The following is a 25,325-nucleotide window of genomic DNA, read 5'->3' as shown; positions in this document are numbered from 1 at the left end:
TTAATTCATCTTTCGGGCGTAAAAATATATATAAACTTTATTTTGATTCCCCTAGGGGTTACAATCCTTTATCCACCTCCTTCTTCCATCGCCGCTTTTCCATTTACTCTTTACCCTACCTTAACAGTAACTTATGCATAAACTTAACCTAAACATAATTCTATATGTCTCCACCCCTTCCCCTTACCCCCCCCCCTTCCCTAACTTGGGCCCACATTCTTTTCCTTTCTTTCCTCTCTCCACTCATCCGCCTTTCTCATCCACTCCTCACCTCCTCCTTCATCTTCCAACACTTCCCAGATTCTCTCCAGGCGTAAAAATATAAATGTTGGTTATTGATTCTTAGGCGACGTTTCAGAGGATTCGGAAGACTCAGCGGTTGATAGCTCATGGATCGTCGCGATGGATCCTCGGACCGCGGGAAGTCGCATGTGCGGCGTACGTTGCACGCGCCGTATCTCGGCGCCCCTTAATCGCGACAACCTGTTATCCGAAGGATCCGGTGTGTCGGCCGAGTGGAATTCAATCGGGCGGTGCTCGGTCACGTGCCAGCGCGTAGCTTCTCCCAGAAAGCGGGCTGAAGCCTCGTGCCGTGCCATGCCGCGGCACCGATCGACGCGGAAAAATGCGTGCAGCAGGCCGGCGCCAGTCCGCGGCGCCCCGCGTCCTCCTTTTCTCCGTCGTGACGCCGCTTCGCGTCGCCGTTCCACACCGCCAAGATCCCCCGGAGAGTGAGCGAGAGAGAGAGAGAGAGAGAGAGAGAGAGAGAGAGAAAGCGAGGAGAGCACCCACAGAGAAAGGGAGAGAGAGGAGAGCTGTCAGAGAGAAAGAGAGCCGCGACTCGAGCGGAGAAAGGAAGACGCTGCGCGCCCGAGAGAAAAGAAGACAATCGATCGGACGCGGTGGTTGCCGAGAAAGAGGATGCACCGGAGAGACGATGGATTCGTCAAGAAAGAAAACAATAGTAATAGAGAGAGAGAAAGTAGAAACAGAGACAATAGATCCGCCAAGAGAGGGGGGGGGGCGGAGGAGTGGAGAGGATTCAAAAGGGAGACAATAGATCTGAGAACGCGGAGGAACGACGACGAAGAAGAGAGTCCAAGGGTGAACGGAACGAAAGAAGCGAGCTGAGAGACACAAAGGAAGCCAGAGGGCGCAGAAGGCATACTTTAACCCTTATTCGGATTATGGGGTCCACGGCCCCACGTAACGTTGTTCTATAAATGGCTTCTACCCGGCACCCCGTTGACGTAATTCTTTCGAGTATGTCCGTCTCTCGACGCTGTCTGATAAAAACTTATTTGCGGATGCGGTCGATCGGCCGGATCGAATTCTTATCGAACGGAGAAAAATCTCGTTGCGTGTCTCGGAAGTTGAAACTGTTGGAGTTTTATTCAATGCTATATTTCGGACATTGACACTAGAACTACCGAGCCCTAAACGTAACTTAGACTTATCCCTTTGTAATAACAGCAAGACTGAATTTGCTCAGGTTTCATACGATTTTTATGGTAACATGTACTCCAAAGAAGAGATATGTTAACAAATTTCTAACGTATTTATAGTTTCAGTAATCGTGAAAGAAGAAATCATCCACCGGTCATTTTGACTGGTTTGGTAGTTCTAGTGTTAACAATCTTGAAATTTAAATATAGTCGAATTATTTGGTCGGAATGGCATCGATGTGGTTCTAAAATGTCTCTAATTATTTTGGGATATTGGTTTTTATGTAAATTTGTGAGTGTTTTTTGCGGCGGGCAGCATTTGGTCGGAATGGCATCGATGTGGTTCTAAAATATAGTCGAATTAATCTCTTGCACTACGATTTATTTTACGGTTTCAGCGATTAGAACTTTTCTGTAATTCTTAATTTCCTAAAAAAAAAAGGAGAAAATTTATATCTATTGTATGCCTATATGTTCTCCAATACGTTAACAACGTCAAAATAGAATTTTATTTCGGTTTAAAGGAAATTAAGACACTGTTCAGAATCTTCATCACGAGTATGACTCTATATTGTAATGTAAGGGGTTAATATTGTTGTTAACCCTTAGCACTCGAATGTAAGGCGCCGCTAAAAATTTCTCTATCATGATTCAAAAAATGTTTACATTCTTAAATTTATTTGTATTTGATACATTACGGAACACTTCCGTATTGTAAGAGTAAATTGCATCATTTTCATATGTATAACATGAAAAAATATATATAGAAGGGAAATATTCTAGGTCGGAAGAAATGTTTCGTTTTGGAGTTAAAATAGCTTCGAGTGAAAAGGGTTAATATCGTTATTCAAAGTCGCAGTATACAGCATAATATTCGAACCTCGCATGAGTGACATAACTCCTCAATATAATATACGAGTGTCAGCAAATGAGCCGTTAATTGCACAAATCGAAATGAAACAAAAAGTTAAGAAATGCGATGAAATAATGTACACTGTTTTTTAAAATTCCCTTTATAATATAAATTCAAATAAATATTATAGAATGCATAAATACAGATGTAGCTTTCATCTAATGGTACATAAAATTAATAAGAAAGAATAGCCAAAAATAATCGTCAGTAATGTTAGAATTTTTATGTGACTGGTGAAGTTAATCGATTTGGCAAGTGAAAAAAGTAATAAAGTTAAATTCAGTGTTTAAATTTTTAAGTTTTGTTCTTTTATGCTTTTGTAAATTTCGGGGCCAATTATCAGGATTGCAACTTCTTTTCCTCCCAGTCAATGTGTTTCTTGCAATATTTTTACTATTGCAATCAGAAGAATCCGAAGAAAACCATAAACGTTTTCTTGAGCCAGACTTTCTCTTGATAAATCGTATTGAAGAATCATCAGATGATTCACTGTTTTCCACATCCACATTGTTATTAGTCTCACTCATCTTGATTATAACGGTATAATATTTATTTCTTAAAAACCACTGACAAATTGAAAAAATTCTTTATAATAATTCAAACCCAAATACGATCTGGGAGTGATGTTGAAAAGGCTTAAAAAATATGTAGTCCGTGTAATATTGGTAAAGTATACAGTAGGAGTTAAAACATACCCAATTAAACTTTATTCTTAATAATAATTAATTTGACTACACAAGTACTTGATCCTGCGGCAATTGGACTGTGACTGACTAATTTATTTTACTTTAATTCTGATAAGAACGCACTAAAAAATTTACCGTTATCATTCAGCGCTTGCATTTGAATTGCATTATTGCAACGATTTACATTAGAGTACGGAGTTAATCAAAATGGCCTCTGAAATAAATCATTTATTATTCAATGGCCAGAAAAATTTTGTCGTTTAATGGTGTTAATCTTTATTATTCAGGAAAGTTATTATAAATATAAAAAGTCATGACTATACCAAGTGCTTTCACACTTAAATTTAAGATTTTTCAAAAAGTGGAGTTAATCGATTCAATATGGCGGATGCGTAACCAAAAAAATTATTGGACTTTCTTGAACATTAGTATTCCCATATTTTTCGGGCCGGCGAATATGAATCTCATGTCAAAATTACAAAAACAAAATGGCGGATTCAATATGGCGGATGCGTAATCAAAACAATGATTGGACTTTCTTGAAAATTAGTATTCCCATATTTTTCGGGCCGGCGAATATGAATCTCATGTCAAAATTACAAAAACAAAATGGCGGATTCAATATGGCGGATGCGTAATCAAAAAAATGATTGGACTTTCTTGAAAATTAGTATTCCCATATTTTTCGGGCCGGCGAATATGAATTTGATGTCAAACTTCATACATTCCAAACATTAATTAATATAAATCCAATGTTATTATTATGTACAGTACTTACTTCCAGGAACAGCATCCATCGTACACGCTCAAAATGAAATTCAATTTCCGTCAAATTGTAAGTTTGACACCTTTTTTTTCACAACGTAATGCACGAAAACTGCGAGACGACTATATGGGATATTTGTACTCCCACCATTTAGGAGGTATAAGTAGTAAGACCCTTTAACTTCGGCTTCTTATACAGTCATTACCTGAGCATCCAATACGGCATCAGCCCTAACGGAAAATTCATTTTTTGCATTTTGGCCAGGTTTTGGCGCTTTTGTCCCACTGTGCGATGTTCGATGGGTTCCGGCGACGAGCTCGCGCAGCCGAGGGCCATTCGCGGTCCTCCGCGGGCCAGCTCGGTCCGTTTGCGGGCCTCGGTAAGGTGGCTGGAAAGAGGTGACCGGCTTTCGTGATTGTGGGTTAACGAGGCGGGCGGCTTTGCGACCATTTTTGGAAACCGGCGCGGCTCGGCGGCTAGGTGGTGCCGCGAAAAATCGATTCGTATTCATTTCGGTGGCGTGTTGGTAGCGGGGAGATGCTCGGTCCACGGGCCCGAATTATGTCTGACGCCGCGCCGGTGAAAGTGACGCGCCCTTTTTTCCTTGACAAATTTCACCTCGTCCTGGACTCGGGGCCGTTTTACGGCGCTCGGTTACGCAACTCGCGACTGTTTGACGAGACCCGGAGGAATTTCGAAAAGCCGCAGACACGGATCCGTTAGGCGGTGGCCTCCGTTCGATCGGAGCGGAGAAAGAAAGATCGTTCGATTCGATAGATTAGGAGAACTGGTTCGAAAAACGCCGCGGCAAACGGATCGATCGGAGAGCGTTCAAAGCAGTCGGGCCGATCCCCGCGAATTCTGCGCTCTTGACGGCCGATCTCGATCGGATAACCCTTCGATCCGAGAGCACCGGGACACACCATCGATCACAACGGAGCCGCGGACCATTTGTTATTCTTTCCACCTTTCCACGGGACGGTAGAATAAAAAGCGCACGAGTGAACGTAACTTTCGCCCGGGCAAAAGTGCGCGATACGTTCCGCTGCCGCGTTTTAACGATCCCCGTCGACGGACGAAAAGAAACGGCGTTAGTTTTCGATGCCGATCGACGATCCTTTCCATCCGACTCATTCCTGGAAACATGGTTTGGCTCTACGGACGTATAAATACGGCAATTGGTAACGTCGCGATTTTTATTGCTCGCTAGTCTATCGCAGGGACATGTGACAACCGAACCGGGAATATTTTCGCGAGTGCGTGGAGGATCGGCTAGGAATGCCGAAAATGCTGTTCGAAATTGGAAATTCGATAACGAAACGATGTCTCGGGTGGAATGAAATTCGATCGACTGGCTTCTTCCCCTTGAGAGGAAGTCGATGAAACGCCGCGCGGCCACCCTTTCCTCGTTTCCAACGTGTCACAGTCGACTGAACTTCCTGAAGCGACTATATAGGTCTGGGTTAGGTGCGTGGTTCAACGCACCGTCGTAGCAAGTAAGCGGAGAAATAGAAAACTGGTCGTTCGGATGAAATTAGCCTAAGCAGTTTCCGACTCTTAGTAATTCGATCGGCTCGTTACGCGAATGCGAGCACTCTCTCTCTCTCTCTCTCTCTCTCCCTCTTTCCGGCGCTTCTCTTTTCCGTTTGCGCACACCGTGAAACAGGAGCGATGAAAGTCATTTCTCCTGTTATGTCTCGGCGATGGATTTTCTGAATTTCTAATGCCCGCGAGTGGGACTGCAGCTTCCGCAAGATGGCGCTCGATCTTCGCGAAATTGTTTCTCCATTGTTTCTTGGAAACTTTAAGCTTTTTATGATTTTTACGTTGTAGTGCTTAATTGTTCACTCGAAATCTAACGTTTCCACTAAAAGTCAAGTCTGTAATTCGAATATATTGGGAAATATTAAATGTGAAAAATCTGAGCTGGGACATTGTAAGGGAAACAATATGGCGACCGACTGTTACTCGTATTTTTGCAACGTCTCCATTCTTCGCTCGCATCTCGTGTTACAGTGCCGTTGAAAGCTATTATTTCTGCGAAAGAGAAAAACGATCTACCATTATAGTTTTTCAAATATCAAATGTCAAAGCTCCGGGTGTGCGAGCTCGAGTTCATCAAAATTCGAAAAAAGCACGAAATGCCACGTTTCGCAACGAACGGGGCGATCGGTCGAGCGACTATAGCGCCTCAAGGCACGAAGACAATGAGAGCCGGCCGAAGCTGATCGAAGAACGAGACCGATAATTATCCTCCGCTCACAAAGCTCATTGTCTCCCGTCGTCCTCGAGTATGAAATATCGTGTCGCGTAAGAGGACGCGACGGGGATTTCGCTGTCAAACAGGGCCGCGGCCGTTGCAATTCAATTGTTCGGTCTCGCGTAATCGAGTTAATCGCATAACAAATTGCCGTTTAACGCGCGGCGATTCCGCGTAAAGTCCCGCTTACCAATTAGGAACGCGCGCCAATTCCGTCGATATTACCGGTGCTCGTGAGATCGAGATCGAGATCGAGATCGATTCTATTTCCGAAACTGGAGCCTCTCGTCTACATAGTTTCGACTCACGGTTCTCTCCGCGTCTGCCTCGCGACTTCGGCAATTTGTTGGTTCTTATAATTAGCGGAGCCGACCGGCTGCTGCATCGCGATCGATCTTTCCCACAGAGAGCCGGTACAGAGTGGTGTTGGCGGTATGCAAAATTCGACATTAGCCGAAGCGTGATCTATCGGCGTCCTTAATTAGCGGCTCGCCACATTTATCTCGGGTATTTAGCAATCCTAATCGTTGCTCTTCCGGTGGCCGTTGGATCCTCGACGGGTCGATCGGATCTCGAAAAAATTGACCCCCTCGACCTGCCATGGGCGGGACCGCGCAAGTTCAACGAGGATCGAGCCCGTTTCTACGAACCAAAGACGTACGATCGAATCTCGACGCTAATTCGGCGTCTAGTCGAGTCGACAATTTTCTACTATTTTATCGAGAGTATATCGTAACGATATACGTTACGTTTAATCGAACATTTAACACTAAACCTACCGACACTTCTTGTATACCTGTTCCTACCGTGCGTGGTCAAAATGACCGGTCCTTAAAATAAGTTATTGTTAATATATTAACACGTTCGCGGACGTGAATGCTATAGCATTCATTTTCATAGTGATGCAAAATGACATGAATGCCATAGCATTCGAATTTTAAAGCCAATTTTTATTCATTTAATTTTATACAACCTTAAGTTTTTGTAATTAATATACATTTCAAAGTAATGACCAACTGTCATTACTAATGACAGTTAACTTATTATTATTGTTTATGTCTAATCAGATTTCGGATAGTACAACTAGTTTCAAGAAAAATTGCCTGTCTATTTTTGCAGCTCACTGAAATCTTTACTGTCCGTGAACGTGTTAAACGTAGATAATAGTCAATTTGTTGCTGGATGAATTAGCAGATGAACAACTTCCATAAAATGCCGATACAATTTTATTTTTATATAATTGGACCATACGACTTGAACTTTCTTGAGAAGTTGTTAGAGCAATTAGTTTGCTGCATGATGTGAAACAAATTTTTTTCAAGAATTGCAATTGGTCAGGGAATTGTAGAGAAAATACTAAAAGTTGCGTTTTACAACTTTTTTATGTGGGCTTATATTGAAAATTTAAAAAATACGTTTCGTAGATCTGTGTGAATTACAATATAATTAAATGCATATTGTGCATTCTGAAAGTTTCATCGAAATCGGTTGGTGCGGAGAAAAACGACAGGCATTGAAATATGTAAAAACATTGCAGTTACAGGGCCAAAATCGCGAAAAACTGCAATTTTGATCATATTTAAACGTTTGTAGCTCATTGCAACGTTGACCCAATTTGATGAAACTTACTATCTAAATTTTCAATATAAAACCACATTTTCTCCACAATTTCGACCAAGTGCAATTTTTGAAAAAACTTTTCGTCACGCCGTTTAGTAAACTAATTGCTCTAGCTTTACAAAAAAGTTCAAGTCGCATGGTCCGGTATTTAAAAAGTTGTCGTTTTTTAACACTTTGAACGCCCAACTAGAAACCCGAAAAATTCCATAAAATCAAAGTAAGTCATTTAATGAAATAAAAATTGCAAAAAATTAAATGTATGATACCGAGTAATCCTCCAACTTTCTTGCATGTTACAGATCCTAATCAAGTTTAGTACAAAGAATATATCAACGTAAAAATTCATTTTAAAACCTGCACAAATAATTCCGTCACCCAAATATGGCTGACGCGGCGCCGAACGTGTTAAAGAGTAGTCAAACCTAATAGTGGCTGAGAGTCAGCTCTCGACTACAAGAGGTTAATCTAAAAACTGTTTTAGATAACGACAAATTTTAGTGGCACCTCGTCGTTCGAGGGTTAATATAAAAACTGTTTCAAGCAATGACAAATTTTAGTGGCACCTCGTCGTTCGAGTGCAGTGAGGTAAGAAAATCAATTTGCCTTTTGCTCCAATTGTCTGCAACCGAGGTGCAGCATTTTTGCATGTAACATCTGCAGTCCAGTAATGAAGTTACGCACAGGGCTCAGAGTTATGTGGGCTGGCAGCTGAGCAGAGTCGACTTCAAAGGGTCCACGCTATTCGCAGGAGATGGCTGAGCTTTCAAGTTGTCGAATGGACCGCTTTAGACGAATTTTTCGTCGAGTCCCGGTGACCCAGTGGATTTCTGAGACACCACGTGTATTGCCAGAAAGACCGTCACGATGTAACACGCTTCGGGGTCCGCAGCTTTCAGGCCTGGTTCAAGGGACATTAGCTAAGCGAGCTCGCCGAGTACATATATGGAGGTGAAACAGCCGGTTCACAAAGGACATTCCATTCCATCTTGCGCCGGGTGCATTAGCTTTGAGCCGGGGCACCGTGGCCACTTCGACTTCGATTCGAGTCTTTGTATCGAGAGACAGAAAGAGAGAGAAACGTTCGCTGGTGGGGGTTCTGCCTCCGGTCTCTTGTCCTCCTCGGTTTGCTAAAATATTCCGAGGATTTCCTCTGGTCGCGAAAACTTTTTCGAGCACGCGCGCGCGCGCGCGTTTCGCTCGGCGAACAGCTGCGCTCGATTCCGCACGGTAAACGCGCCGTTCTAATTACGGGCAATTGGTCGTCATTGTTCTTAGGCGCGTACGTAAGACGGGGAAGATGATTAACGTGACTCCCGGGCCTCGGGCTACTCGGAAACTGGGCCCCCGCGTCTCGACAGTGCAAACAACCGGCACGTGAAATTATGATCGATCGCGAGAAACCGAGCCAACTTATCGGGACGACCCGATATTCCACCGTGAGATCATTAATCTTCGAGGCTTTCACGGACCACGGTCCGGTACGGTATCCCTGTCGAGGCTTTCGAGCGCAGGCAGAATGTCCTTTTCGAATCATTTTCACAACGCTTCGCAAGCGTCGCAGACAGCTTTGAAATTTGTCTTCGTTCTAGAGTTTACCGTCGAAGGTTCCACTCCGGACGCGACGCGACGCGACGCGACGTCGCGATCAAAAAAACACATGTTTAGCGTCGAGCCTTTCGAACGCGTGATTCACCGGTGAAGTACCTTCGGCCAGCTCTCGAGTGTCCTACGCGGACAACAACGGCCCGTAATCATGCAGTTGCAGCGGCCAGAAAGTCAGAAGAGCTCTCTCGAGCTTTCTCACGCGTCGCCTTTTTCCCCGTTACCATTTTTAGAAACGAAACCTTCAACGAACCTTACGGAATCCTCCAGAGAGACGAGTCATCCGAACAATTGAACTCGCACGGGTCTCGCGACTTTTTCCTGGAGCATGAAGGTGTACTGAAAGTACTCCCTCAAGCGTCTTCCATTCTGCGTCCTATCCAACTTCATTTACAAGTCTTAACACTTCAAGTATCTAATTGGGTGGCTTTAGGAATCGCGCGATTTCGTTAAAATTTCACAGAGCTGTTCCCAGAAGATCGCTCGGATGCGACCTTTGTTTGTTTTGGATAGAGCATGATCTTGCCGGTGCAGAAAATCGTTCAACGTCGAGGAACCTACGCAAACAAGAGATCCCGCGGCGAGAGTTATACGAACGACACGAGCTACCCGTGGAACACGCGAAACAACTCTTATGGCTCTCCCACTCTGCTCGTCGGATCGCTTTCGAATAATGTCAAGCGCGAAAGAATACCCCGAACCCGAAATTCCAAATTACCGGATAGCCGGGCCCGTGTGGCCGTGGTCGCGGCTCCGGTTGCAGCACCGGTTGCGAAACGCGTTGTGTTTACAGCGCGGCTCTTTCGGACCGGTGTAATGTATGCGCGTGAAAGTCCTCGTCCCGATCGCCGTCGTCGCGGCTGGTCCGAAGAAAAACCGACACGCGTTTAGTAATGACCTAATACCGTGTCGACGACCGTTCAATTTCAACGACACCCGCACGACGGACACTCTACACCGAGAACGGAGGTTCTCGTTGCCCTCTGGGGCACCGCTGCGGCTCGGACGGGGCTCGGAGCTGGCGAAGCCACGCCTTCTTTGCCCGGTGGGTCCGCCCTTCGAACCAGAACACTCCAATGAAAGCGGGCGAGTTTAGACTCGTGTGTCGTTGCGATATTCGTTGTATGGATTGCGAGGGCAACGAAGCCACGCCCACTATACCCCACGGAACCTCGGCAGAAGGTTGTGCGACTCGAACGGGAATGGAACAATCGAAAGCAAAGAGCCACTGCGACCTTTGTAACCGGGTTTTCAGGGGATACGAACATTTCTTAGGGATCTTGAATTCGTGGGAACGTCGGACCGCTTTCTCCCCGGTCGATTTTTCCGAGTTTTCGATCGAACACGCGGAAGACGGACGCGTTCCACGAAATTCGCTCGATCGTTGCTCGTTTTGTGAAAGCGCGGATGAATATTGTATTTCACGGGGCGCGCAGAGGCGTTCGAAGCGCGACGCGCTTTTGTATCGTGTTTCGTTGCCGTCGCCGCGCCGCGCCGCACAGTGGTGCCAAGGCGGCAAAAAATCCATTTTATAAATTTTCGATTTTTATAAAAAAAAATTATTTTTGTATAGCCTAATAGTGCGCGCATGATGTGCCAAAGTCAGATTTTTGAAAAAAAAATTTTTTACGGAGATACACGCATGGTAAATAACCATTTCTTCGCTCCTGGGAATTCATCAGTTTTCAGTGCGATAGTTATGTAATTACTCCGCCTATAAATGAATACTTAGGGGTCCACAAATCATATGGGTTATTGCAAATGGCTTCAACTATTAATTGGCAAAAAATTTTTCAAAAAAAGTTGTTTAACATTAAGTAATATGGGCTAACCTGAAGCCTCTTTGCGTTACGCTCATTTTTTATTTATGGAGAAATACAAAAAATCTTTTGAATAGCTTCGATCTGGAACTAATCGTTTTAGCAAGTTATAAAATTGATCTAGCTTTGTGTAAAATTTCATGAGATACTTCGAGATGCTTTCGCCGCAATTGTTTAAATATCAACTTTCGGAATTTCCAAGAATGAATCGCGCGGAGGTCACGATTATTTGATGTTCCAGGTGAAATTTTTAAGGGATACATATCAGATAATAAAAAAAATGTGACATTCATACATATAAAAAAATATTTAATAACAATTTTTGACGTTAAATAAACAAAGTTTTCGTTCACTGGACCACTGTCGCAGAAATGCAACAGGTATTATTCGATAGTGCTCCAATGAACGCTATAAAAATAATTTATGTAAGATAAAAAAAATTGTTATTAAATATTTTTTATACATAAAAAATTAATAAATCTTACTTAGAAATATTCCTAAAAAATATCACCTGGAACATCAAATAATCGTAACTTCAGCACGATTCACTCTTGGAAATTCTGAAAGTTGATAGTTAAACTTAAATTGCGGCGAAAGGGTCTCGAAGGGTCTCATGATTTTTTGCACAAAGTTAGATCAATATTACACCTTGCCAAAACGATTAGTTCCAGACCAAAATCTATTCAAGTATTTGTTGTATGCTTTCATAAATAAAAAATGAGCAGAAAACAGAGATTTTCGATTAGCCCATATTACTTAATGTTAACAACTTTTTACAAAAATTTTTTTTTTTACAAATAAGCGTCGTACCTGTAGCAATCTCTCCACAAATTTTCAAACAAATTCGTTGGATAGTTTCGTTTTTACAGATTTTGTTGCCGCTTTTTGGGCATTTGGCAGCACTGCGCGCCGCGCCGTTGCCGACGAGTTTGCAGGCGCGGAACACACACGCGTCTCCATCGAGAATTTATTGGCCCGCGCCCGACAACAAATAGAAAATTGACCCACTCGCGGACACGGACGCGAAAGCGGCATGAATGAAACATTAGCCGGCCGACGATCGCCATAGACGACGAAGCTCCCGCTTAGTGGCCCGCGAGCCTTGAATATTCATCGAGGACGCGTGCACGCGTTATTAACAATAATAACAACGCCGCGCAGAAACGGCGAAATAAGGCCCCGGACGGGCCCGCAGCGACACCTTGACGGATCGCCCACGGTCCCCGTGACAATCGCGGACTATATTCATCCGTGATCAACACGATCCAGCCTGTCACCGCGGGGAATGCGAAATTAGCTGCGTCGTACAGTGTCTTGCAGACATTCTACTGCAATTAGAGCCCGATCTACATATTGGACACACTTACCGTGGACAGTTGACGCTGTGTCCCGAGGGAACCGAGTCTTCAGAATTTTAATCTAAGAATCTCAAGCCACCGACCCCGTAGAGGCGATACATACATCCTCTGGATCGTAGTCGTTATCCTCTAAAATGCTAAGCAGACGAACTATAGGGTACTTCTGCCTGGCAGATTCATTGCGTAGGTTCGAACTGACCGGGTAGAATCATCATCCATCGAAAATGTGCCACAGCGCAGCAAATGCCAAGTAGGTTCGCCTAGTTCTGTCGCGATTCCAATGCAAGCAGAACAAAGAACCGAATCATTGATTGTCATCCTTGGAACTAGAACTGTTAACAACGGTGCCAAGTGGATTCACTGGTTCGATCGAACTAATCATCCCACGTACACCGTCGAGTCGTTCACTGACTTAGAGAGTGTCCCATCCCCTAAAATGTTCAGCGGACAAGCTTCTCGCCTTCTTTCGGAGATGAAAGATTCTGCTAAACGGGCGTGGATAGCACCGTCCAGATATCGAGGCGATGGATTCATAAAGAGTCGCAGCAGGACTTTGCAGAGACGGAGGACGCGAGATGAATCACGGAAAAGAGACACGGTCGGCCAGCTCGGCTAGACGTCGCGGTAAACACTGAAGGAGGATGCACCGATGCGGGAGAGTTCTAGACTGCACTCGGTGGAGAGACCTCGCAAGGTTCACGTGGGACAGGAATACCACCTCGGAGCCACGGGGTGCGGTCTCGTTTCGCAGCGCAACTTTTCTGTCTCCGCTCGGACACGGCTAGAAGAACCGGTCCCCGCAGAACAACCGACCAGCGAGTCCGCGCGGATCGCTCGCTCGCTGAAAACCGCTCCGGATCGATGGATCGATCGCTCGATAGGGATCGGGGATCAGCTGCTGCCGGGATCTTGTTGCACCCGCGACGATGCTTCGCCGAAGTTGAGGGTCGAGGGAATCGTACAACTTTTCAACAGTGATAAAGAACGTTTCGGTTTAAGTGGAAAAAAATGCTCCGTAGCAGGAACAGATGTGAACCCTTATGCCTCGAATGTAAATTAATCTGTGATCATCAGATCGCGGATTTTATGCATTTCTGACAAAAATGGGTAAGCACAATTTTAAGCAGTGGACACATTAAAAGATTTAAATGCACCAGCATATATCGGTTTTAGCTTGCTAAAATAATTAAACGAAGAAAGAAATGTTTATTTCGCTCCTGTGTCTTGCAATCAATGCCAATATTTTTTATTTTGCATAAAGATCCGCAGTCTGGTGATCACCCAAAAATCTATAATAGTTTTGTTACATGTCAAGGAGAGCATTAAAGAAGTTTTCAAAAGAAATTGAAAGTGAGTTGAACCGCCCCTGTATATTTAAATATCGAAGTCAGAAGACGTTGGATCTCGCTCTTTCTTTCTGGATAGGTCCCGAGTGGGCGTGGCCGTGTCGCTCTTGGTTGTCCCGGAGCCAAGACAGTGGCCCGGAGGGCAATCGGTGTCCACAGCTGACCTAGAGTCGACGGGGACCGCGACAACCGGAGAAATCGTTGATGTATATGAATTGTTCGGCCGTCTGAGCCGTGGCTCGGAGGTTGGATCGATTTGTCATATAATTGGCTCGTGCTCACACTGCTCGCGCGATTTCTCCGCTCGAGATCGCTGGTATTTCGATCGGTACCGGCCGCAGAGCACGTGGGAGGCGAAATAAACGCGATCCTAGAGCAGCGACAGTGGCGTAACCGGTAAACAAACTCGGAAAAGAAGGACACCGTACGAATAAACCTGTTCAGTTCGGTTCGGTTCGGCTCGCTCGTTATCGGCGAAACGTGAAACGGGTTATTAAAAGCGATCGCTTTATGCGCGCGCGCGAGCGCGAGCGCGGGACCGCGGCCGGGAGATGAAGCGACCCGCGTCAAGCCCATTGCCGTTTCCATTCGTTCCGACGACGTCCGAACCGATAATAGTCCGCGTACATGATTCTGAGTTACTGCCAGCTTTCCGTTCCATCCCTCCGAACGAGAGAGCGCCTCGGGCTACGCACCTCCGGACTCGCGGAACACTCTTTCTGAACAGGAAATTCACTTGGTCGCGAGATATTTATGCCCGGCATACATATTCGAACGAGTCGCTAACACCTTAATCGCGTGCTGTTCAGTCACTAAATATCGGCAATTTTGTTAAACGATGGACGACTTGCTCTGACCACGCGAATCGACAGAATTTCTTGCACCCGCACCGTTCTCAACGTAATACAGCTTGAGAAACGTTAGACCGAGACACTGGCTAGGAGAAACAAGATGGCGGTCGACTCGTCGTAAATATTCACGCCTGTTCTCACGGTATCGAACTATTTTCCTACTTGCATCGTACTATGCTACGATGCCATCGAGACTTATCGTTTCCGCGCAAGAACAATGTTCTACCGTGAATGATTTTCAAGATTTTAAACGTTAAAGTTCCGAGGTGGACGAGGGAGCGTCCGCCATTTTGAAACCGATAAAATGGCTGCTAGACGACTCACCGAAAACAGGAGCTTCTTTGCGATTCAAAGAGATGTGATTCTGCCAGTTTGAACGTCTGTCGATTTAGAAAATCGATCGATCGTGATGTTACAAGGTTTCTGGTCGAAGTCCCCGGTCGCGAGACGACCCGGTGAAGAGTGTATCGACGTGACCGAACCGGAAGCACTCCGAAGAGATCACCACAGGCCCGTTGGCTGTGTTTGCAGTACAAAAGGACGGCGTAGCTAACCGAGAAAGAAGCGAAAGAAAACGACGACAGTCCCCGACGGAATAGAAAGGAAAGATCCGCGGCGGCCGATTGTATTGCGACGCGTCGGTAAACCCAACAAGATGGCGGGGTAGACGGTAGAGAGACCGTTAGGCGAATCCATCTCCGCGGAGAGAAGGCTGCCGCGTCTTCCTAGCGGTGCCGGCTCATCGAATCGTCGCACATTATCGCAGGAAATCGCCAGGCCCGTTGCGGTTTCCTGGGAAAACCGTACACGCGCCGCGAAAAATCCCGGACATGCACACCGGATTGATTTCTCTGCAGGAAACGAATCAACCCCCTTAGCCAGTTCCTAACCGAGCCTTACGTAAACCTTCGATATTCGCTCGCTCGTTTATTCACTGTTTCCAAGGAACTACAGTCTCGCGAAAAGGGCAACTCTCCCGTGTTCGCCGAGGACCCTACGAAACTGCCCGAACCGACAGATCAGAGGACGTGTGAAATCAGTTGCAGGTGTCCCGATTCATTCTAGCGATCGGTGAGATTTGGATAAGTGTATTTCGGTGCAACAGGGGATAGCAGCTGCTGCATTTAACCGCCAGGGAAATGAGGATAGCGATCAACGGTTGCTCAGCCGAAGCCTGAAAGTGGAAACCGCGGCGTCGGAGGTTTTTGCTAATGCGACGCTAATCGCGTCGTCGCTCTGGTGTCGCTTATCGTTCGCGAACAAAGAAACGATCGTCGTCGTCGTCGTCGGGATAACGAGGTTGACACACGAGAGCTCGCGTCGGAACGTAATATTCCGTCTCGTTGTTTCTGTGTTCGGGGACCGAGATTTTCTGATTAACCGAGCCGTTCCGGCCTGACATATATTTCCGTCTATTAATAGTCGCCGGACTAAGATCGGGCTATTCACCAGCGGTCTGTGAAAACGAGAGATCCAGATGCGACTCTGGCTTCATTGATCCCACGATTTACCGTTCCATTAATTCTCTATCAATTTTATAAACCAGGGACGCTGTTCTCGGGTAAAGCCCTCGACAAGCATTCTTTCTCGATTCGTTTTTCTTTTTCGCAAATTTCTCGCACACAAATTCGAACTAACAATATGACAAGAAATAAATAAAGAACAGTCCACGATCTCTGTTAACTGGCGGCGTTCTACTCTAATATTGTAATCAAAATTATATTACTTCCGAGATGAATGAAGATTGTTTTGAATGACTTTAATATTATTATTTACACGTCATTGTAGCATTTAAAATCTGACACTTAAGAAGTTGCAAGTCGAAGTATGATGAGAATAAGTTGGAGTTGCCGGTCGATATTCGCAATTAAAAGTCGGAGCGTTAAGGGTTAAATTGAAGACCGATTCTGTCGCTGTGCAAAGCTTAATTAGGGCACAGCCTAAGCTTCCGACAGTGAGGGATGGGAGAATAGGTCAGAAAATGGGAAAGGTTTTATTTGATCTTACCTCATCAAGTCGGTGAATACAGAACGCGCATGAGCTGCCAAGCCCATTGACCGGCCGTCGAATGACAGTTTTTTTCTCGTGGTGCCCACTTTCCACCCATATAATCCACGAGATAGACGCAATACTGGCGCACCGATGCCCACGCGGTATTAAATAACATTTTTTCCCGAAAAGACCTCTATCGGACATTCGTGTTTTGATTGCCTCTGTCCCGGCAGCATTATGACGCGGACGTGATTCGAACGATGGAAAGCTGTTCCCTATCCGCCACACTTCCTCTTAACCTGCTGAACAGACCAGACGAGTTGTTCCTTTTCTGTCGAAACTGTTCGTTCGAATTTTCTAGAACGAAACCTACTTCAGTTTTCCACTGTTTTTTTTTTTAATACATACGGGTCATTTCTGTCTGTCGACCCAGTTGTTGTTCAATTACTCAGTTGGCATTAGGAATAAGGAACAGATTAATCGGTCTACAACAAGTACCTTCGCAAATATGTTTCGAAATATCAATACAGTGAGTGGTCCCAAATATCACCAATTATGTAGTTGCAAGAATGGCCCGTTGTCCGGAGGTTAAAACGAGCCCAGTTAGGCTACCGTGTAATTTTTCTTCTTAAAGTTGCAGCGGTTAGACAATTATACGTAGCTGAACATTTAGCGATCCCGTAATTTTGTGGAACAGCCTATTAGCTCTTGAACACAAGATGGCCTAAGTGGAAGGCATTAGGCGTATCGAACAGAGACCAGTCCCATCCGAGAAACAGGGTCCATTTTATCAGCTCGGTAACGAGAAATACGCCTAATGGGGAAGGGATGAGAGAGTTACGGAGGTCGAACGGGTGTCGGCACCCGGGCGATAGCCTAATGAATATTGTGAGAACCCATTGTCGAGTCTTATTTACAATTTGTCTTCCTCCCACGCGTTAAAGGGCACGGCTTCCGTTTGCTCCTGTTACAGTCCCACACGTTGACGACTCGGTAGACTGTCGCCGCGGCTTCGCTCACGTTTCCTCGAGTTCCCGGGAAACTTTGCGAGGGCAGACGTTTCTCCGATCTTGCGGCGACTGAAAACTCCAGCCTTCGATCAAAACACCGGGCAACCCGTTCTCCTTATCGTGTCGACTCCACGCGCTCCCTTATCGCGACACACGACGTGAAAAACCGTCTTATCGGCTCGAAGCGTGCTTCGGGCCATTCACACTGATCCTCTGCATAACTGATCTTTCGTGACGAGAGAACCAGAATATTCGAAGAATCTTGTGACCGGTACATCTTTGTCCGCCAAATATTTCAATCCGACCATAGTTTAGATATCTTTCCTCGTTTCTCGGTATCTCCTAAATGCCACATTGTAATTTCACAAGTCTTGTGCAACAACGTCTATGCTCTTCATACAGTCAAACCTGTTTTTGTGCGGTAGATAGGAACCGCATGAAAGAAACCGCGCAAACAAATATTCGGGAACTTCATAAATGGCTATAATAATTTTTTACGACATGTTGAAGAAAATTTGTTTTATGCGGTGGAGAGGGATCGCATAAAAAAAAGTCTCACTTAGAAGATGTGTCAAAGATTTACAAAATAGCGAGAAAGTGCTTTCCAAACAAAATGAATAATTGAATTACACATGGAAACATTTTTAAAAAATTTAATTTCTCATTTTAAACGTGGAGAAATGTTCAAAAAGCACATAATTCAATACTGCTCGTCGTAGTCCAAAACGCGCATCTTCTTGCGATGAACTGGTTCAAAATCGCATTCGTCACTTGAAGGTATTAGAGTTGATTTATTTTTTGTTACTACGAAGTCAGTGATAAGTTTTTGCGACGACGGTCGTTTGATCGAAGCTCGTTTTGGAATTTCAAACTCCTTTTGGAATTGTTATCTATTTAAAGAAAATGCTTTTCCAATTTGTTGCAAAGCTGGATCCCTGCAGGGGATCTCAATTACAAGGGTGTTATAATGCCAACACCGTTGGCATTCATATACCGCATAACAAAAAATCGCACGAAACAAAATCGCCTAGAAAAGGACCGCACAAAAACAGGTTTGACTGTACTTACATTCTACAGATCTTTACTATAACGTGACACGTTTCCGAGCTCAATTGGATAAGAGACGAGAATCAGGAGAAATTGACGTTGCCCCGATACTTGCTCATCTGCGGGGACCCACGCGCTACAATTAATTTATTTGCCAAACTACCATCCTCGTGTAGGATCGCGACGTATTGATACGGTATTTTAGACTCCACCGAATCGGCAGAACTCGTCGGTGTACAATTTTCCACGAAACCTCGAAATTTCCGGAGAAGCCTCGCTTCGGGTTAAAATTCGTGACGATTCCGACGAAGTGTCCGAGCAGAACAACGGGTTCGCCGTTTGTAGAAGCAACGCCCACGAACCGGATCGAGCACAAAAGCTTCGCGGGAAATCGCTCGGCCTTTTGGCAGAACGCTTTGAGCAAGAGCCTAGCGCGGGCATTCCTAGAAACGTGCATTTGGGTGGCCACGCGCGTCAACCTTCTTCCTCGGGACTCGACTCGTCTTCCGCGGAACACGTTCTGTCGGCTGTAATCGTTATCCCGAATTACAACGACGACAGCCGTGAGTTACGACCGCTCGTCCACGTTCGGGACCGTATCGCTACACGATTTAATCCTCCTGAAAAGGTTTCGGTTCGATCACTCGTTTATCGAACGGCCCGGCCCGGCCCGGCCCGGCCCGACCCGTGTTCTCTTTACGAGAAGAACGACTCCAAGTTAATTTCGGCGCAGAAGGGCTCGAAACCGCCTCAAAGAGCCCCGACCTCAATTCGTACCGGCATCGACAGACCCTGGGAGGTCGTGCAAGCTCCGTCGAGCGGAAAGCGAGTCTGCCAAAGGAAATTTCGATTCTGGCGTGCACAAGATGCGCGATCGATCGGGAAAGAGGTCGAAAACCCCGATTAAAAATTCTGCTCGACCTCGAAGCTGCTGGACCAACAATTTCCTTGGACTAGAAAGAGTAACATTAGAAATTTCGTTTCCACAGGGTTGGTAGCAGCGAGACAGAACATCGTACGATTGGCAGTGGAAGAGTAAAGAGCGAGAGAATCGGTGATACTTGTGAAGAGATTAAGATTTCCTCCCTGCTCCAATAATCTAGAAATAATATTAGGGGGACCAAAGTACACAATTATTTTGAAATCTAAAACGAACTTCCCTTCAATTAACCCGTAACGGTCCGAAAGTATTTCAAGTTTACTTCCCACCAGGTCCAAGCTACTTTTCATACGAGGAGAAACTGTGGACTCAACATTTTTATTAGGGACACCCATAAGTAATCAATTATTTTGAAATCTAAAACGAACTTTGTAGTAAATTTAAGTTTGTATTTCTTAATTTATTGTTTCAGGGTGTCCCGAATTTAAATGGCAAAACTTCAGGAGCGTGTAGGGGACAGAAAAGTTAAGACAAAAATTGGAGAAAATCGCAAAAATTCAATATCTCGTTGTCAGTTGCTCTCTTGAGTTGTTGTATACACTTGCATTTGTGATTGTTTTGACATTGTTGTGTGAGTTGTGACAGTGAGATATGTAAACACTTGACGTCGCTTGGTGTTGTTATCCTTTGCATTCTTTCGTTTGTTTATATTCTTGCTTTCTTCTATGATTCCTTAATCAGTCTTTAGTCAGTTACTCAGATATATTGGAGTGAATAGCTTCAGCTACAATGCCGTGTACATATTCTAATGTTGAATACGCGAATAATTTATTAAGTCAGTGCTAGATGTAATGCTTGCATTGTTGCAAAAGGCCGATAACGTAAATAGAATGTAAATAAATAAGTACAAAAATGAAAACTTGTTTCGTTTCGTTTTTTCCGATTTTCTCCAAAACGAAGGAAAAACGAGCAAATCTCTAAAAGATTTCAAATTGCATCTCTCAAATTGCACCCACTCATTTTCGTCGTAACAGATTCTTCACGAAACACTACGTCATTTAACCCTTAGCACTCGAATGGCGACTGTACAAAATATTTTTTACATTTTGAAATTTGTTTGTATTAAATAAATTACTAAACACTCCAATGTTGTACGAGTAAATTGCACCATTTTCGTATGTATAACATGAAAAAAAAATATATAGAAGGGAAATATTCTAGGTCGGAAGAAATGTTTCGTTCTGGAGTTAAAATAGCTTCGAGTGCAAAGGGTTAAGAAGCAGGACACTCCAGCGTTTGAACGCGATTATCTCGAAGCGGAGGCGCCCGGCGCAAAATTCTCATTGGACGTTTTCGACGTGCTCGTTACCAAGGAGTCGCGTCGCGTGTTCAAGACGCGATTCGCCGAACGATTTTCGAGAAAACGCGGCGCGAAGGGGCTCGAATAAGATATTCTTTGTTCGGCCCCGGCCCCGGGCAAAGGGGACCGTGCGTGCTATCGCTCTGCTTCGCTAATTATCGCGGCTCAGTGTAGCAGAACGCGAACGCGAACGCGTAGGACGCCTCGTAACTAATACACGGGAGACCGACCGACCGCCTAAGCGGCTTATGTTTTCCATCGACACCGTGAAACGTTCGAACGACTTCATTTCCATTTTAAATATCACGCGCGCGCGCCGCCGCCCCCCGGTCGAACCGCCGGCATTATTTGGATTACGCGGCTGAAAATACCGTTTATTCCGGTGTTTGAGTCATGCTCATTAGCATCGCCGCAATGATTTAGAAAGCGATCCCGATTTCCGGAAGATTGGGAAAACACCGCGCTTCCATCGACAGTCGCTGAACCGAGGATTTTATGCGTTTATAAGAAAAATTGTAGGGTAATTCCGGGAGAGACGCAACTCTGTTTGTAAAAATTTTATTGAAAATAATTGAAAGCGTAGACACGCATAGCTTAATTATTTATTTAGGTCTCTTTGAAACGTCGATCTCGGGGATCCCGCGCGATCGATCCCGAAGAAGTATCGAGCGATCAGCCGTCACGGAAATAAAATCGTCGCCCCTCGCGGAGGGGTAATTGCACGGCTGCAGGATAATTGAATACCGCGCCAGGGGGCAAATAAATGAAACAATCCATAGAAATCGAGCCCTGGTACACAATTACGCGCGCATACTTGATTTAGAGGCGCTCGTTACCCGAGCAACTCGATCTCTCTCTCTCTCTCTCTCTCTCTCTCTCTCTCTCTCTCTCTCTCTCTCTCTCTCTCTCTTCTCGTTCTGTCTCCATCGGTTTCTTTCGTGTGCAACCGCGGCAAATTTACCTGTCGACAAACTGGCCGTGTATTGACTGGCCGAGAGGATCGCGATCCTGCGTCCCGTGTATCCTCCCTTCGGGTGATCCCGATAATTGGCTTGTCGTTGATACGTCGCCCTGGTGCTCGACACAATCGCCCGGAACGAATTAGACTGCTCTATCAGCGGACGGAAGTCCCTGCCGATCGCTATCGCCGACGATGTTTATGGAAATTTACGTCTTTGCGCTCGATCTCGGAACCGACCGAGCAAAGTACAGATCGGTTCCGCCACGTGCAACTCGCCGAGGAGAATCTCCATCGAACGATGGATCCTTCGATCTTCGCGCTTTGTCCACAGAGAAAAGCTATTGAGTTGTCCGAAGTACATTTATTGAATTATTACAAGTGCCATTTTGTTCCATAATCTTTCTCCATCTTTCACGCAACTTGCGTTCTTCGGCGAAAAACTCTTAAATATGATTTTTTATGTCGACCAAAGAGTTAAAGTTTCTGTCATTATGGGAATTTTGTATTGACCTAAAGTGATGAAAATCTAAGGGTGTAATGTCTGGTTAATAAGGCGAATGGAGTAGCACATCCCAACCAAGCTCCAACAACTTTTGGAAGAAAAAAGCATCAAATGTCTATAATTCACTCTGTGTCCTAATCAAACTTTTTTTCTAAAAATGCCTGAAAGATCACCTTTTTATAGACTATGTACAAGTACCAATAGTTCTCAATCATTCTGACATATTCAGACCTATCCTAATGCCACCGACAGAAAAACGGCACGAACTATCCGGTCAACCCAATATTTTTCATTTTCACTGTGCTACCTCGATCTGTGCGTAAACATTTATTTATCCGTTCAGACCTCGTGCAATTTTCATTGTAATATGTGCGTCACTAAAGAAGTTCATTCGATTGTATTATGTATTATATATTGAATTATACTCGATGGAGAATCGAGAAGAGATCAGTGTTGGACGATAGTTATTCAAACAGATGACTTGTACTTTTAATAACATCCGTATTGAACCAAAATCGAAAATTTCGTAGGAATCTCGAAGCCGCAATGGATAATTTCGTGAAATTTTTCGAAATGAGAGGACTAGCATTTTTTCGATATTTTCCATTCGAGGAGTCCTCGGTCGTCTCCTATTCGTAGAAAATTTGAACGAGTAATGTCCAACGAGGAAGAATGGAAGCCGGGTAATTTAATAAATAATAACACCGAATATTTGCGAGCGTTATCTGGCCGTATCCCGATCAATTTCCCAAGCGAGCAGGCTTTACGGCCCCGCGGAGTTACGAGCGTGCTGCGTCGGTGATTTCAATGCGTGGTAATGCTATCATAAAGGCTCGTCGTACCGTGTACCCTTATTAGAGCGAACGCGTGCGCCGCTAATGCGTACACGGACAGAAAAGTGTCCCGACGTTCACGATTTACGAGTTCATTCACACTCTAGCTGCATATTAGGACCGACGCGACGTAAACGACGCTGCAACCGCCGCCATTCCGCTGCTCTCTCGGAGACGGACACAATGGAGGAGAGGCCTCCTCTCTCGTCAGGGTTTAATCTCGCCTGGACGACGATTAACCACCGTGAAGATACAATGCGATTTATCTGCCGCTCGCATAATAACCACAATGGTGCTAATTTTAAATTAAAATCGTTTCCGTAACTCTCACGCTCGTTTTATCCGCTCGCAGCCTCCTTGCTCCTGAAAGTAAATTCTCCCAGCAATAAAGACGCCTCGGATCCTGAGCCATCAGTTAACCCCTCGCCAAAATAAAATTCTATTCTCCCGTTAGCAATATTAAACAATTTAGCTGCGGGCTCCTAGTCCTTCGTTCTCCGAGGCGCCATTAAAAGTTTTTATTAAATTCCTCTGCTAGGAAATGGTGCAATAATCGGAATAAGAATAGGAATAGGCAGAATATAGGTAGAGTAGTCAGGGTAGGGATGGGTGAGTCAGAGAGAGAGAGAGAGAGAGAGAGAGAGAGAGAGAGAGAGAGAGAGAGAGAGAGAGAGAATAATGCGTGGATAAGATAGATATTTTGTGGTAATTATATGTTATTGTAAACCGAGTCCAATTCTTGGCCGTAAGACTGAATAAAGCAATATTATTATTATTATTAAAATCCTCTGCATTCCAGAAATTGCTAAATATCCAAGCGTTGTACGAGAAAACAGAACTGACAAAGAACCGATACTGAAACCGTGGATTGTTAATCTTCGCAGGGAACAACAATTCGCGGACTTTCCGTCTGAGGGAAAATTCAGTTTCCATAAAAGAAACAGTGACGCAACGCCGTTTAGTTTCGCGTGTTTCGGTGTAACGTCACGCAAAGTTTTGCGGACGCCGCAGAAATCGCGGCACGCGGACGTGACACACGGCTTTTCGACGACGGATAACAAATTGCAAAAGTAACGAGCCGAACACCGTTGCGCGTTCAACTCTGCTCCACATATTTGTCGCGTTAGTCAGAACGCGTCTTGGCGTGGCAGCGCGCTACACGTTACAACGTTACAGCGTTGCACGGCACGGGCCCGGAAAGATAAAGGGTAACGCGGCCCCGTGATAAATCCGTCGATGCATTTACACCAGTCCGATACCTGACACGAAAACCTTCCTGAGCGTAACCGAGGCCTCCGACAACGATTTCAGTCGTCAATCAACGGAAATAACTCGACGGGAAATGTATTACACCCTGTACAAACTTATTGCCGCCCGCGGAATCGTTCTTTATACTATCGCGATGATAACGCGTGCAACTATAGATAGTACTGACAAGTTATCGCGCCAGCAGGTGGCGGACGCTCTTTCGAAATAAACGGTCGACTATTAGATTTTCGCGGGCAACTAACCCTTCTATTTGTAACACTTCGTCCACTGGATTTTGTGTATTTCACCGGAGTCTTGCCTATTTCATGTCTATAAACAGCCAGAGTTGTTAATAATTATTATTAGAAGCTTAGAAATTTTCTTTTACAGAACAATTTCAGTCGAAATGCTTAGCCATGGAGCGGTAGATTAAAAAAAAATTATGAAATACCTAGTCGCCGGTGAACAAAGTTTAGAGATAAGTTTGAATCGATTAAGAAGCAGGGAAATAATTATCATCGGTGACTCGTTAGCGGCGTTAAAGGCCGAAACAATGGGGTCCAAGGGAAGACTACCGGCACAAAGGGAGCAGCAGCAGGGGCTTCCTGTTACCGGGTCAATTTTTTTCTCATTAACGGCATCATCGGAGCCGATCGGCCGCAACGCGAGGACGAGGCACGGTGTAAACGAACCTTTATCTGAATCCGCGTTCCCGCGGCACGTGTTACATATAAGGGAATCGTAACGAGTAACGACATTAGGCACCGTCCGAGCCGGGTACACCGGGTATCTCTACGTGGCAGCGGAGGAGCCAACCGCTTCAGC

At 45.0% G+C, this 25,325-nt stretch overlaps 1 protein-coding gene across 3 annotated transcripts in view; it reads right to left on the bottom strand.

The window, feature by feature from the left end:
- Gefmeso (Guanine nucleotide exchange factor in mesoderm) overlaps positions 1-25,325 on the bottom strand; it is a 67,749-nt gene that overhangs the window by 28,755 nt on the left and 13,669 nt on the right. Inside the window, exon 2 of one of the 3 annotated variants that reach the window (XM_076787913.1) lies at positions 16,675-16,958. The exons of the other annotated variants lie outside the window; for them this stretch is intronic. The gene's annotated coding sequence lies outside the window, so the exon portion shown is untranslated. The remainder of the gene's footprint in view (positions 1-16,674; positions 16,959-25,325) is intronic. 3 annotated transcript variants of the gene reach the window in all.

The sequence above is a fragment of the Halictus rubicundus genome, chromosome 5, assembly GCF_050948215.1.
Source record: "Halictus rubicundus isolate RS-2024b chromosome 5, iyHalRubi1_principal, whole genome shotgun sequence".
NCBI classification, from domain to species: Eukaryota; Metazoa; Arthropoda; class Insecta; order Hymenoptera; family Halictidae; genus Halictus; species Halictus rubicundus.
Note: the sequence above shows the minus strand (reverse complement) of the source record. Positions and strands in the feature narration are given on the sequence as shown.